A 16,446-nucleotide genomic window follows, 5' to 3' on the forward strand; every position below is an offset into this window, starting at 1 on the left:
GAAGGTGCGCTTATCAGAGAGATCAAAGTAATTGAAGGAAACAAAGGTTTTACCTCAGAAGATCCCATAAGCCGAGCTTTGATATTAAAAGAAGCTAAGATTGACCCTGCTGACCGGGAGATTAGGTTTCCTGCCCAACAGACTTTCGGTGACCACACCCTTACCACAAGGGTGAATCCCATTGACCATCAGCTCAGGATATCAGAGCGACAAGAGGGGATTGGCAACTTTCAAGAAAACCAGAACAGCCATCGGATAAATGACAGCACAACGAGAAGAAGTTCCAGAAGACTGCTGGGCCTTGACCCAGGCTAACATCCCAAACATCTCTTGAGAATGGGCCACAGAAGGGCCTGAAAGTACTCGAGTGTGGAGTAAAACTTAATGTAAATACTTAGAAGTAAACAAGTTACAAATTGAATTTGTGGGTTTCTTTTTCAATAATAGTAATGATAATTGTACCCATAATCATAGGAACACTAAGCACGATCCCAAGATCCCTGAAAAGGAATCTGGAAAAACTAGAGGCTGAAGTAGCTCCAGAACTCGTGCAGAAGAGTGTGATCCTAGAAACGGCCCACATAGTAAGAAAAGTGATGGACTCCTAAGGAGGCAGGATGCAACCAGGAACCCCACACTATAAATACCACCCAGTCGAATTTGAGGACTGTGATAGACCAAAAAAAAAAAATTATAATAATAATTGAAAGGATTTTTTTTCTTTGATTGCATAATCTTGAAGTATGTTTTCGGATACGATCTTCCACTCCCTACCACTGGTCCAAACTCGGGTCCCATCACATCTGTATCTGATGTGCCACCCTTCATCGTGTCGCGATCCCAACCATTTAAGTCCCCAATGTATTTCCCAGCCTCTGGACACTAAGGCTTTTCCAGGGCACTCCAGTCATGAAAGTAGTAATTTTGTAGTCACAATTCGTTAGGTTCTCTTTTGCAAGTACTCAGTCCTCCGTTGTGTATAGAATAGGCTACCCAAGTCTCCTTTGCATACGGAGTTACTCACCCGACACCGATATATGACATTTTAGGCGGCTAGGAAAGAAAATGTAAAGCTGCATACCTCGCTTTTTGCAGACATAAAACTAAATAAATAAAAGACTCGAATTTCAAGAGAATAATAGTTATTTATGTCACACTTTATGCTCTGGAAAATTGTATGGGACCCGTAAGAATGGCATGAATTTAATTTAATTCTTGCAAATTATGGGTGGAATACGTTATGGGAAATGAATGTGGGATGCGTTAAAGGTAGTGCAAGAAGCGTACTGCGGCTTGGTGACAGGTCAACGGCTTCAACCTCTCTCCCTTGTAATATACAAAATAGTCCCTTGTAGTATACAAAATAGTGAACATCACATTTCCTGGGGATTCCTTCTTGTCACCCAGGTTTTTGGGTGTTTCTTTGGCTTATTGGCCACTGTGTAAAATTCTTTATGGTGCTCATCCTTCACGCTCATTCACGTAGCCAGAGAAAGAAACTAAGGTGATCTGCCCGAGCACCTTGCAGTCTACAAAGGAAAGCCACTCTCCACTGATATTACTATTTTTCTGCATCTCATGAGTCGTAGCTCCCCTCTTTATGTTGAAGAGTCATGTTTTAACAGTGATTACTGTCAAAATTAAGTATTAAATGCAGCAAAATGGTACGTCAAGTACTGTTATTTTGCAATGTACGAAGTAAGGATTTGGACTATATACATATATATATATATATATATTATATATATATATATATATATATCTATATATATATATATATAAATATATATTATACGATATATATATATATATATATATATATATATATTATATATATATATTATATATGTATATAGTCCAAATCCTTACTTCGTACATTGCAAAATAACAGTACTTGACGTACCATTTTGCTGCATTTAATACTTAATTTTGACAGTAATCACTGTTAAAACATGACTCTTCAACATAAATAGGGGAGCTACGACTCATGAGATGCAGAAAAATAGTAATATCAGTGGAGAGTGGCTTTCCTTTGTAGACTGCAAGGTGCTCGGGCAGATCACCTTAGTATATAAATATATACGTATATAAATATATACGTATATATATATATATATATATATATATATTATATATATATATATATATATATATATATATATATATATATATATTATATGTGTGTGTGTGTGTGAACTATTGTATTGGTATACTATCTGTATAAATAAAAATTGATTATTTTAAAATATCTATGATAATTAGGGTAATTTATATTACAGCTATTTTCCATTTACGGCATCATCGGGCCAAGCGATCCAGGACGACAAGGCGAAGGATAATTTTTAATCTTGCATATTCTTTAACAACTCTTATGAGCACCAAGGCAACATTAAACGTGAACAAATAATGTACATAATATATACTTCATATAAGAGCGATACAATTGCAAAATTATTGAAATTTTGTCGTCATCTTTTGACAGCATGGGTATACACTTTATTTAGTCATTTAGACATTTATAATACCAATGCTTAACTAGATATGCCCTTATTTTTCTTGTCCCTTAGTTGAATTGCTATCATTTTAAAATTGAAACTCTTTATTATTGTTAATATTTCCAATTAATCATGAAAGCCTTATTTTAAAACATTGCTTCATTTTCGGTCTTGCAGGTTGGTTATGAAGTCGTTAAAGTGACCTTCCGATACAGAAGCCAGGTGAGTGACATCTCTCGTTTTCTGTGAAATGATTAAATGTTATGGTTATTCGTTGCTTAATGCATTTCAGAATATTAGTGTTAGTTTCGTTTCTCCGTATTGCTCAATGCAATAATTGACTCAGCAACCATTTTGCTATCGTCATTTTCATTTCTATTTTTCTAGTCTCAGCCTTATTCTCGTCAACGTCGTTGTAGTCTTTTGCTAAAATGCAAATATTCTTCTTCATCGATAATTTTTTTTCTTCGTTTGTCCTCGTTTCTCCGAAACACCCTCTGTCCATACTTGTGATGTTAGAATTATTCCTGGGAGTCGTATTCTAACACCTTGTAATCGGGTGAATGTATCCTGATTACGGTTTTTCCATCGAAATTCCATAGGTCAGAGACAGACTGTTTTATATGTCATTCCGACGAGCCAATAACCTATTTTGAACTCGCTTGCAATGGGAACTTAGGACAGGTACGACTTTCTTGTTTAAGGTTATAAAGACTAGGATGATCTAGAGCCGGACAGAATTTTAGTGCGGTTGAAGTCATGAAATAATGTTTTTGAAATAAAGATTTCGTGGAACTGTGAATGTACCATTTGGAGCTCTTCAAAATTCATACCCGTCTCACTCATGCTGAATTAATGTCTATGGAACTTTTTCTGGAGAGAGAGAGAGAGAGAGAGAGAGAGAGAGAGAGAGAGAGAGAGAGAGAGAGAGAGAGAATTTTCATTTGTTTTTTTTAGTTAAAGAATATGCACTTATAATTAAAATATAACAATTGAAGCGGCAACATCGATAAAGGGGTTGGAAGGAATCGTCATAAACTGAGCGAGAAATATATACTACGTATAAGTTTATTGATATTAATGAAAAAAAAGAGGGGAGAGGTTTATTTTCAGAGCAGCAGCAATATCTGGTGATTGACCTTTGCAGAATTAGGAAAAGGATTTTATGGAAGCTGGCAAAGGCTATGACCTGAAAAGTATAAAGTATTTACTTATAGACTTGAGAGAGAGAGAGAGAGAGAGAGAGAGAGAGAGAGAGAAGAGAGAGACTCGCGATGGAAGATGAAAGAGCCAAGGAGGTCGAAAGTTTTTCACGTGGTCTTCTCGGGGTATTATATAATATAGAGAAAAGGAGAACCATTAATGACCAGTTCATTTTTATGGGCTTTTCAGACGCCCAACTTACACACCTTCCTCCTGGAGTATCAGTGGAATATTTTTCCCCCCTTTCAGGTCTCCTTTATATCGAGTGGTTAGGCATACTACTTTTCTTTGTATATTATGCCTTATTATTCTATTTTCATGTCTTTACTACAGTTTTCAAATGGTCTTTACGAGGACATTCAGTAAGTCATTAATTTTCATTTCCAACGTTGTATTTGGGTAACTATGATAGTCGTGTCCTATTATTGGCTAAATGAAACGTAAATAATGTAGTTTTGGTAACATGTGTTATCCTGTTTGATGTGACTTTCGTTTCGTTTTTAGTTTTCTAGAGGGCTGAACATTTGTACAAAGATCATTCTTTTAAACTTTCAAGTTTGGGCGAGGACAAGAAATAAAGAGGGTCCAAGGGTACACTGGAAAAATATATAGTATAATATATATATATATATATATATATATATATATATATATATATATATATACTATATATATATATATTTTATATATATATATATATATATATATATATATATACTTGTATATATATTTTCTTATTTTTCCACCTTTATCCCTACATTAAGGGGTCGGTTGCCTGATGCCCCTTCTCCACTGCCTTCTATCAAAAAGCATCATCCTCCACCAAACCTTTTCTCTCCATATCGTCCTTCACTTTATCTCGCCATTTAATTCTCTGTCTCCCTCTCGATCTTCCTCCTCTAACAGTTTTCTGCCAAGCCCTTTTCACTCTCTCCTCATCATCCATCCTCAGCACATGCCCATACCATCTCAATCGTGACTATTTATCACCTCCATACTATTTACTAGGCCTTCCCATCTTATTTCATTTTCCAATCTCTCAAGCAGCAATATTCCCATAATCCACCTCAGCATTCTCAGCTTTGTTCTTTCAAGCTTTATTTCCTCTGTTCTTCTTAGACCCAGTGTTTCTGCTCCATACATTAACACTGGTCTTACCACTGTGTTGTATATCTTTACTTTTAGCTTGATATTTTCTTATCACATACCACTCCAGGTACCTCTCTCCACTTCCCCCATGCAGCTTTTATCCTACTGTCAAATTCAGCCTCATATCCTCCCTCTTGGCTTAAAGTAGATCCTAAGTATTTAAAATTTTCTCTCTGTTTTATAATCGGACCTCTTCTTTCTTGTGTTACTATTCTGTCTCTATCTTCCCTACTAATCAGCAAAACCTCTGTTTTACTCATATTCACCTTTAAGCCACCCCTCTCTAAAGATTCCTGCCACTCTCCAACCCTTCTCTGTAGTTCCTCATATTCAGCAGTCATCACCAGATCATCGGTGTAAAACAGTTCCCACAGCTCTTCATTCGCGATTGCTTTACTGAACACATCCATGACCAACACAAACAAAAATGGGCCTAATGCTGACCCTGGTGTAATCCAATACTAACTTCAAAGTTGTCTTTTTCCCCAACTGCTGTTACCACTTTTGTGTGCATTCTTTTATATATCATCTCGACCAGCCTAACCAACTTTTCTGGGACTTTCCTTTTCCTTAAACACCAAAACATCACTTCTCTTGGGATTCTATCATATACTTTCTCTAGGTCTATGAATGCACAATAGTCTAGGTCTATGAATGCCTGAGTAAAGTATATTACTGTGTAAAATAAACAAACAAAGACTTTCGAATACCGATCAGTGTTCAACGTTAACAATAATGCGGAACACCTTTCAGGTGTTAGTAGTCTTTGTTAGTTCATTTTACTCAGTAATATATCTTCTTTATAACTGGATTTTTATCACAGATTATTTTTCACGAGATTGTGAATTTCTTGATAATAATAATAATAATAATAATAATAATAATAATAATAATAATAATAATAATAATATAATAATAATAATAATATAATAATAATAATAATAATAATAATAATAATAATAACATAAAAAACAGGAAATAAAAGTTTTTCTCCTTCACCTGCCGCTTAGAATCCTGCCTTTTTTATTCTCTGTAGAAAAACAATTATAAGTTATGTCCTTCCCCGACAATTTGATTACCAAGAGTTCCCTTCCTTCAGCAAAGCAAATAATTGAATTCCAAGTGGTGGCAGCATACCACGATGTTTGTGCATACGAGTATATGTGTGTGTTTATTTGTTCCTTTGGAAAGCATTTTTGTCTTTAAGAGATTTTTAGTGAACACTATTGAGATAAGAGGACATCGAAATGGTATGCATTAATGCACCCCTCCTTCCCTCTTATTAAGGGATACTAAAACCAGGCACAGTTAAATAATGTTACTAGAAGACTCACAAGTCACTCCAGGTATTTTGTTGAGAATGACTCATTCTTTGTTTATCCATCCTTATATATTCACCTCTGTCTGAAGCCATTTTTCCAGGAAGGCCTGTGTTCTTTACGGTTGGACAGTGAAAAGGGCTCAATTTTTTTACTTCCAAATGATTTAGATAGTAAGAGACGTGTTCATCTCCTGTCTAAAGACATTATATTACTTATGTACGCAAGGTTGATTAATATTAAATCGGGTATAATTTTTCTCATTCCTTAATGTTAGGTAATTGGGAGAGAATCATTCACAGGGAAAAAAATAATGCTGCTCAGTTAACTTTGAAATAATTGCCGTTTCTCCTTGAAATATCAAATTTCTCCTCAGAATTTAGATGGCAATAATACCAATTTTGATAATATAGTATTGTTTCTGCCAACTCGATTAGTTTCAGATAATGATTAAAATGCTGTATTTGTCTTGTTGCGCTCATATCTTAAAAAACGCCGTTCGTCCAATTTCCCTGTTTTTAGTTTTCTGTAAAAAAAAAAAAAAAAAAAAAAAATATTGAGATGGCTTTGTCTGTTCGTCAGCACTTTTTCTATCCATCCTCAGATCTTAAATACTACTTAGGCTACAGGGCTGCAAATTGGTATGTCATCAAACATAACAAATTGCAGCCCTGTAGCCGCAGTAGTTTTTAGTTTATTAAAGGTTAAAGTTACTCATGGATCGTGTGTCTGGCATCGCTAGTGGTGTCAGCCGCCGACTCATCTTTACTTGATCGCATCTGGTGAGTAACTGGGCGCTGACCGGTAGGCCTAGTCTTGTCAAACCAAATTACCAAAGCTACACCATAGTTGTATAGCCAGGCCTAGCCTCGCTTATAGGAAAAATATTTACGTGTGAACTGATGTTTTTCAAACCTTACCTTTAAATCCGATTCCCAAATAGAACGGTACTTCTGATTATAAGATTTTTTTGTGGCACTCATTGTCACCGAGGCAATATTAGTAAACTAGAAATTTAAGTAGAATATAAAGAAAATTGCAAGAAAGCTGTAACACAGCCTGGCTACGTCCCCCGCCACAGTGCAAACAAAATACAAAATCAGATTATCACCAATCAACACCAAATCAAAACTGTCGGTCACTCAATGCAGTAAAGGTAATAGTTATTCCAGGGTTCTATCTTCAAATTACAGTATAAGATTTGAAGACCTCGATACCAAAATTTACTTTAAAACTGATAATTTATAATTTTTCATCAAATTATTTGATAATTATCGCCTTCACACAAAAATTCACACGATTTAATGAAATTCACTCGATTAAATAAAATTCACACAAAAATTCACACAGATTTTGAATATTTTTCTCCTTCACACAACACCTCCCAAATTGGGTCATTTCTCACACAGATTTGTGTGAAATTCCCACAAAGTGACAACACTGGACCAGCTCTTCTATGTTGAGAGTTTCATACAGTAGCACATCGAAAGTTGCATAGAGTATAAATGCTGTACAGAAAACTCGATTACGCCGGAGAAACTTCAGTGCATTTTTCCTTATATGTTTTGTTTATTTCCTACGTTTCTTGCTTTTTGTTTTATTTCCTATGTTTCTTGCTTTTTGTTTATTTCCTATGTTTCTTGCTTTTCATCCAGAGTAAACCGTTGCCGTGATGAATTTTCCACTCGTGCGTCTTTCTTAGTACCCCTGCTTTTATGTTTCTTAATTATCGTACATCTTATTTTGCCTCCTTTCGGTTTTTGTTTTTTGTCGTTTACATCCATCTAGGCACCCTTCTAACATCTCTTCCATACTTTTAGTGACGTAATTTTTTGGGGCTATTGAAAGCATAGTGCTTCTTAATTCTTTTTTCTCCTGAGCCTTAATGTTTATATATTTTACTGCAGTTTTGTGTTTCCTCTTTGCTTCATGCTCCATTTCAAGAGTATTTCTATTCTCTTATTTTTGTTTCAGAAATTATATTGTTTGACTTCATTTGTTAATATTTCTACATACTTACACGAGTATACAATTCATCATTTTTCTGGCCAAGTTTTTCGTCCAGTATCAATGCATCGTTCATACGACAAAGATAATGTGGAGTTTCTTGAATAGCTCGCATAAAGTGGCCTGGAACTCAGAGGAAAAGGAGCCGAGCTACAAAACTAGTTGTAGATCAAAAATATTCTCGGAAATGTTGGCATAGCTGTAAAGATTAATATTTTCCCCTTTTATTATCTTCATCATTATCGCTCTGCTACTCTTCCTACCGACTTCTGAAAGTTTTGGTGCATGACACCTTTCATGGTATGAGATCAACTTTCTGTTGAAGAAGACAGTGACGCGGAATAGCTGGAGTACATCATGTCATGTGAAGACAAGGGGACGTACCTAATTTTCCCTCCCTTCAGGACATCCTTTTGAAGTCTTATCATAGTTTTTATTCATTTTTAGTCCTCAGTGCTCTTATTAAAATATTTTCTCTGGAAGCGCAGATGGAGCCATAGCAAAAGCTTCCTATTGTGTCATTCTGTCCGCCCATGACTCATCTCTCTTCGCGTTTGGTTTTCTGTACAAGAAAATTATTGCGATGGCTATTTGTCGATAGGTCCGCACTTCTTCTGTCCGCCCTCAGATCTAAAAAAAATACTAACGCTAGAGGGGTGCAAATTAGTACGTTGATCACCCACCCTCCAATCATCAAAGATACCAAATTGCAGCCCTCTAGCCTCAGGAGTATTTATTTGATTTAAGGTTAAAGCTAACGATGATCGTGCGTCTAGCACCGCTAAAGGTGCCAACAACACAAGCCAACAACGGACCATGGCTGAGAGTTTCATACAGAATTATAAGTTGTGCAGAAAACTAATTTGTTTTTTTACTCTATTCGCCTTCCTCATAAGAAATATTATGGAAATATAGTTGCAACCTTTTCCTAAGTTTACACATTCCCACAGAACCACGCTGTAAAGATACTGTCATAATGGACAGTTTCTCCTTACTAGAGACAGGCCGCTTAGTGACAAGCACTAGGTTCATCAAAGAATCCTGAAATGAAAAATAGCCAGGAATGATGACCAATGTAATCTGAGGTTGGCAACATCCCGGAAATCACATGCTTGGGACATGCGGTACCCATGGTTGCTAGGAGCCCCGCAGGGCGTGTCTGCATGTGTGTTCAGAGTATATGATATATGGGCTTGATGATAGGTAATGAGAAGAAGAGAGGACACTCTTTGATTACTTGTGGCAGTGTGCAGAACGCACCTGGGAGAGGTGTGAGAAGGCCCATCGAATAAGTAACGTAAAATAAGACTTTCAAAAAGTTAACCTTTGAAGTGAAAAGAGAAAGAGAAGTGTTGTGTGTACACATTCATTTTTATTAACTTTCTCATGTGAAGTGGTGTAGTAAGTATGGTCTCTTTATTTCAGATGGGTTCAATGTCACCAAATAAGAGAATGGATTCTCTAAAACTAATTTGACTTATTAAGAATGGTGTAGGTAGTCGGACACAGTGAGATTTCAAGGGTACTTACTTATACCTGATTCGGGAGAGGAAAATGAAAGTTTTACAGTTTTTTGGGTCAGAATGAATTCATTTAATTCCACTTTAACAGATACCTTTTGTTCCATTTTAATGTTAGCTAATTTGGGAAATAAAAAGTATTTTTTTGTATCTACGACTGTTTATTAGCCTAGTCTTGCATTTAAGTTAATGCCCAGAGAGAGTTTCAGCCACAGATCGAAGGTAGGCAGTTGCTTGCTAGCAGTTTCTTTCATTTGTCTAAACGAATATCATTTGGTCCTTAAGTACTTACTTATACCGTTTCGCCTAATCTCAGGCTTTATCAAGCAAGAACTAATAGTAGTACATAGAGGCGTCCTCCGATCTATTTATATCTCCAGGATAAGACTGCGGTGTAGCCACATCTTTTGTTTACAATGTCTGGTTTACAATTCAAACTGAGGTGATTAGCTATTGGTGTTGCATTCTTTTTTAACTTATATTTTTAATGAAATGACTGGTTTCTTCATTTGTATTCTTTGTGCGTGGCTCCATTTTATTAGTGAACTTGTCCTCAAATCCTGATTCTTGGGGGGTTTGATGGTAGAGCTCTGTCCCTTCTACCTAGGCATTTTTCTGTGGTATTCTCTTATATACTGAATCGAGTACGTCTGCTGTGATTTTTTAAGCATATATATACATATATTATTTTCGACGTAGAGCAAATTGGATATTAAGGGACATTTGCAGCTTAATGAACATTTATTTATATATACATATATATGACAATAGAAACGTTTAAGACGTTAAGATTTTCATACATATAATCCCTCCACTCTCTCTCTCTCTCTCTCTCTCTCTCTCTCTCTCTCTCTCTCTCTCTCTCTCTATCTCTCTCTCTCCTCTCTCTAATCTATATATATATATATATATATATATATATATATATATATATATATTATATATTATATATATATATATATAATGTGTGTTTGTGTTTATGTTTAGGTATGAATACTCTCTTTGTATGAATTCGTGAGTTTCTTTAGGTGTTTTTATTACACTAATGGATGCTATGAATAACTTGATCATTGTATGATGCTAGCAATAGTAAGAGAAAAGATTTCGAAGCGATATAGGAGTCCACCTTAACATTACATACAGGAAAGCCATTTTTATGATGACCTGTTGGAAGCACACAATATGTGCATTTGGTTATTAAAAGGAAAGTTTCATTTTCTTTTATGGGCGTCATTCCCATTACAGCCGACCATCATTCAAAAGAGAGAGAGAGAGAGAGAGAGAGAGAGAGAGAGAGAGAGAGAGAGAGAGAGAGAGAGAGAGAGAGAGAGAGAGAGAGAGAGAGAGAGAGTATTTTACTATATGTTCGTGTTAAATCTTGTGACTTGCACATTGATGTTGTTGTCTCTCAACATAAGTCTTATTAAGTCATTTCATATTACACCTATGTTGTTTTGACTTTAATTGAGATTTGTGTGCAGTTTCCTTATGTCCTTGGGCTTGTTTTTCAGGGCTCATTCTGTTGTGTAGTAGTTTGTAGTGTGTTTGCTTGCCTGGTTGCTTTCAGTCTGTAGTTGTTTAACGATTCCGACGCCCTTGCTCCTCTAAAGCTGCATTGCGTATCTGTTGTCCCATTGGCCGTTTTATGAACATGATAGTTAGATGACTTAATGGCCGCAATAGAAGTTAAAAATGATTTGGCCCATGTAACCTCATCCCAAAAATTCTCTAAATACCTGCATGCTAAGGCCTCAGTGTCGATTTAAAGTTATTTATTTATCCCAGATTCTGTGGCATAGGCAGAATAAAATGTAACTATTCCTTTTATGCAAGTTTTTGTAATATAATGATATATGCATTCATTACAAAATCAGCTAAGATATACACGTGCATTAGTACAAAGCTCTTTATTTTTAGAAAAATAAGATAAGGGGACGAAGTCATAGAGCGTTTCAGGGATCATTAGGAAAAATGAAGAGATAAGATAAACAGACGTGAGAATTAAATTCCGCCGGGAAAAAGATTGAAAGAAAAAGAGAGACATGATCAGAGGATGTCTCTTCCGTGTTTTTAATCCATTCGGTCTCAATCCAGAGTATGATACTGAAATGGCTTGTCTGAATCTGCATTCATTTTTCCCCTTTCATTAATAAGCCTAGCTAACTGGGATGTATTTTCCCTTTTAGGCGAAAAAGGTTTGTGAAGTTCCGCTTTTTTTATCGTATAATAATAATGTGCAGCGGAAGTGTTCAGTAATCTTTTTAAATAGTTAACTTCGTTCTGCGGCTTCAGTGTTTTGGGGATTTCCTTCTTTTCTAAAGTAAACATGAAAGTTTTAGAAGTATTGTGTGTCATTCACTCCATTTCATAATATCTGATCGATTACGTTTTCTCTCTCGCTTAGATTTCCGTCCTCATTGTAAAAATTGTGCCCAGATCTGTATATAAGGCTTGAATGTGTCTATTGAGAGGTGAATTAAGACCAAGACCGTGCTCTGCGCTGATGAAATGCTTGTAACTGAAACTAGTTAGATAGAGATATAATTGTTTACTAAGAATCTCAAGGTTTTTAAATTTTCGTATTGCAAGTATCTTATTTGGGTACATGGAAGTCATAGAATTGTTCGTTATCACACCGTAGCATTTTGCTTGAAGGAATAAGGTCTTTTTCGCTTCTCGCCTCACGCTTTTATTGATATTTGCTGTCGTCAGACTCACACCTTCCTGCAGTCATAGACATGGAGCATTTCAGCCCCTGTGATTTAGCCGTCTGTATCCAAATTTCAGTAATTTTCTTTTTTATGAATTATGTTGGACATGATTGAAGGGTATTAACATCATAGTACAAAACAGCTTAATTTCTAACATGAAAACTGCCACTGAAAGACTAATGCTTCATGGAGTAGGGCAATATTTTAATGTTATCCATTCTACTGTTATTATACAGAATTCAATAGAGAGAGAGAGAGAGAGAGAGAGAGAGAGAGAGAGAGAGAGAGAGAGAGAGTTATTATACACAATTCAATATAGAGAGATAGGGTTAAAATTAGTATACAGAATTCAATAGAGAGAGAGAGAAAAAAAAGTTGGTGGGTGGGGGGGGGGGGGGGGGGGCGGTTGGCGGAGGGCTTTTTAGGTTAATTGTTCAACTGTTTCCCGCTTCATTTATGATCATCATCAATATCATCGGTATCTTTTATCATCATCGCGGTTCTTCCATTGGGCAGGTCACAATATGCATTAATTGGCTCCGTTTTTAGTTCTCTATTGTTCCCATAGAAACCATTCCTTCAGCCCGTCCGTCGTTGTCATCATTAGTTTCCCCTTTAGTACAGTACAATAAGCTCAATTTTAGCTCAAACATCAAAATTTAGAATGACAAACTGAAACTTTGGGAATATTTAAAAATGATTTTTGTTATCTTCTTCCAAAAAGTCCCAAAAAATCCAGTGACGGGTTTTTGAGTTATGGCCACAAAATTGCGGCCATTTTGGAATTTTCAGTTTTTCTCATTTATTGCTCCTGAAGGGTTAAAAAATAAAATTGGTAGATGAAATATACATTATTTTGTATTATATGGTAGTTTAAGAAGCTATTTGAATAAATTTCATCAGTACTAAATACATCAGTGTGAAATTATGGGCCTTTATTATAAGAAAAATTATGTTACTCATAGTTGACAGGAATATTCCAATTCCTGTTATTGGAAAAATAATTGGTATATAAAATTTTTTACTTAAATAAACAATCTGCAGAATCTTCCTTTCTTTCAAATGACACCAAAATGACACTTCTAGGACGCACTATTGCGAGGGTATCTTTGTTTGAATACATGCACTTCAATTGGTGCCATTAGCAATTACCTAGTTCCTACCATACAATCGTCAACATTTTGCTGTTGAAGACATTCATAGATCACATGCTTATGACATTATAATTAGTTTAGGAAAAATTCTAGGTCACATAACCACAATTACCATAAAAATTATGTAGTGAACTGAGCATATAATGGGTAACTACTTGCAATACAATACAATGTGGAAAAATATTATCAAAATTAGTTTCCAACTATACAGCTGTACAGACAAAAAAAAAAAAAAAAAAAACTTCAACTTGATGAAACTCCATTTTTACGCACAAGGGATTATGCATTAATTACGCTAAAACCAAAATATGAATCATTCTTTATTATTTCTCGTAAATTATTTCCTTTTCTTTTTCTGTAAGGGTTGAGAATAGTCTTCATTTTCAGTTTCGCTTTGTTCTTCTACATATCCATTTATATCTCCTTCTTTATCTTCATCAAATGAACATTGATTATTGCACCCATGCCCAGCACAATACCCACACATATGTGTACAAGGGAGTCCACTTCTCCTGCACTCGCAGTTCAATTCACAACCTTTTCTACAATTACAAGTTATAAGATGAAGTAGGGAATGTGGTACGGGCTCTTTAAGCGATGTTACTGGTCTTAGTCGGTCATTTTCTAACTTCCAACCCCAGTCAGTGGGGTCTAAAGTAATCCCTTGCCACTGTTGTACTTGATGGAAGGTACGATAAGAATGTTGGCGTGCTGCTGCTGATGTTGGAGGAAGTGTAGCTAGATCAAATTTGGCATGTAGTGGCTGTTTAGCTATCGTCCTTAAGTAATTAAAGTACCTTTGTTTATCAAGACTACCTTCTGGCTTTCCTCCATACAGGACCAGAAGAAATGCTTCTCCAGCAGCAGCTATATCATCTGCAGAGGGCCTGTGGGTCATTAAAAATTCGCATCTTGTGACTTAGTACAGGATCCTCCTGTAATCTTTTATAAGGAACCCTTTTACCCTTGCGATACAGAGCAGAGGTTGTATCGCAACCTGTTATTGCAGAAGGTACCCACCATCTAAAATATACACTGCTCCAGCTGGAGGAACATTTTCACAGGGTGCCAATGCCTCAGTGACTGGTATAAGAGCAGATTTTTTTGCTTTTCTCATAGAAAAATCACCACAGAGGGAAGGTGGTTGAGGTGCAAGTTCATATCCCAGATATGATGCAAGGTCAGAATCACTTCTAGCAACGCATATTATTCGATGGAATAACTGGTTTGCATTGACAGTAATCTGTGTATCATTAATCATAATTGATTTTGTTACAAATGACAACGACCTGATGTTGTTTCTTCAATGCTTTTCCTTCCATTGTTTTCATTGATGCTCTTCCAACTGTATAGGCTTCATCACAATTCACTTTTTCATTGGCAACAATACCACTCGATATGGAGATTAGGATAGATGTTGGTCGGTTGTATGGGTTGTGTACAGCCAGCCAATTTTTGAAGGTATTCATGTCAGTAAGATCACGAGTCTGCCGAGATTCACGAAGGTCAATATGCTGTTCTGAAGTGGTAGCAGTAACTCCACTAACAGACTCAACAGCATTAATGATACTGGCTGTTGCGGGCATTGATAACTGATGGCTTTATTCCACATCCTCGGGTGAGACCTCCAGATGTTTTGATGGAACGCATGAGGACTTGCTCAATTGTCATATCGGTCCAGATCCTTGACCAGAACTTGTCAGATCTTCTAATTGTGAAGTATCCCTCTGTTGCAAACTTTTCAAACTCCTCTGGTTTCATGACTTTTTCCAGTTTATGCATTTGTTGTAGATAGACTTAAGCAAACTTTGCATAATTCAGGTGTCTTGCTGCATGCAAGTAAGGTAGCATAAGTTTTACACTGTAGAGGTGAAGATTCAAATCACCACAACGCTCTGCCCTTATGAAGAGTTTCACAGTTGTAATACACCTAAATACTGTGCCCATAGCTTTTCGGTTCTTCCACATGATTCAACATCTGTAAGCTTCATTTCAAGTTGATTCATGATGGACTTTACAGCACTTGAATTTGCTGTTACCTCCAGTGTTTCAGTGTTGTCAAAAAAAGACATGCAGCAGGTTTGCAAGCCTTTCTTAAGGGTCTCATTAACCGAAGATGACTCCAACAATAGTACTGCTAATGCAAGTTGAGTAAGGAAATGAGCTCGAAGACTCCTTGCATAAGCACGTCCAGTCATCATATGAACAACACTGTTCTTTGCTTACACTGTCTCCCACAGTTCTTCAAGGCCACTTCCAGCCATTATGGTCCCTATAGCTCCTAAAAATGACATAAGAAGGTGAAACCCTCCAAGGCGTACAGTGACACGAGAAAGAGGGCTACTGCAACCAGCAGCAAGAACCATATCACAAGCTTTAGAGTAAAGAGGTTGGTCAAAGGTTACCATGACTGTAGACTGTCCACTCTTTAGACCTTCTTCTGCAGCATTCAGGAGACAAGTGTAAATCGTAGAAGGGTTGGTAGGATCAAGATTAACAAATGGTACAGGTAGTACAGCTGATGTCTTGTAAGATGAACTTTTACTGCATATCTTGCTCATAAATCCACTCCACTTCGGGCATGGGAGTCCTTGCAGCCATGTGCTACATATCCAAAATGTGTCAAGTTGTTGGGCTAGTTTGACACTTGCAGGTTCTTGTACAAGTGTTTCTATATCTTCAGCAGTCAAAAGTGAATAGCCCTTTGTCATGGGCATATGGTACACAATTAATTTGCTAAGTCCCTGAGTTGCCAATGCCTCACTGTCAATTCTTTCAGCCCTGGGAATGGGCGTGTTTTCATGAACTTGATCTCCCGGTGTCACACACTTGATTCCTCCCATTGAGTGGAATGTATTATGACCATCTAAAGTTGCAACATTATGGTC

This window comes from Macrobrachium nipponense, chromosome 3 (assembly GCF_015104395.2).
Source record: "Macrobrachium nipponense isolate FS-2020 chromosome 3, ASM1510439v2, whole genome shotgun sequence".
Taxonomy (NCBI): domain Eukaryota; kingdom Metazoa; phylum Arthropoda; class Malacostraca; order Decapoda; family Palaemonidae; genus Macrobrachium; species Macrobrachium nipponense.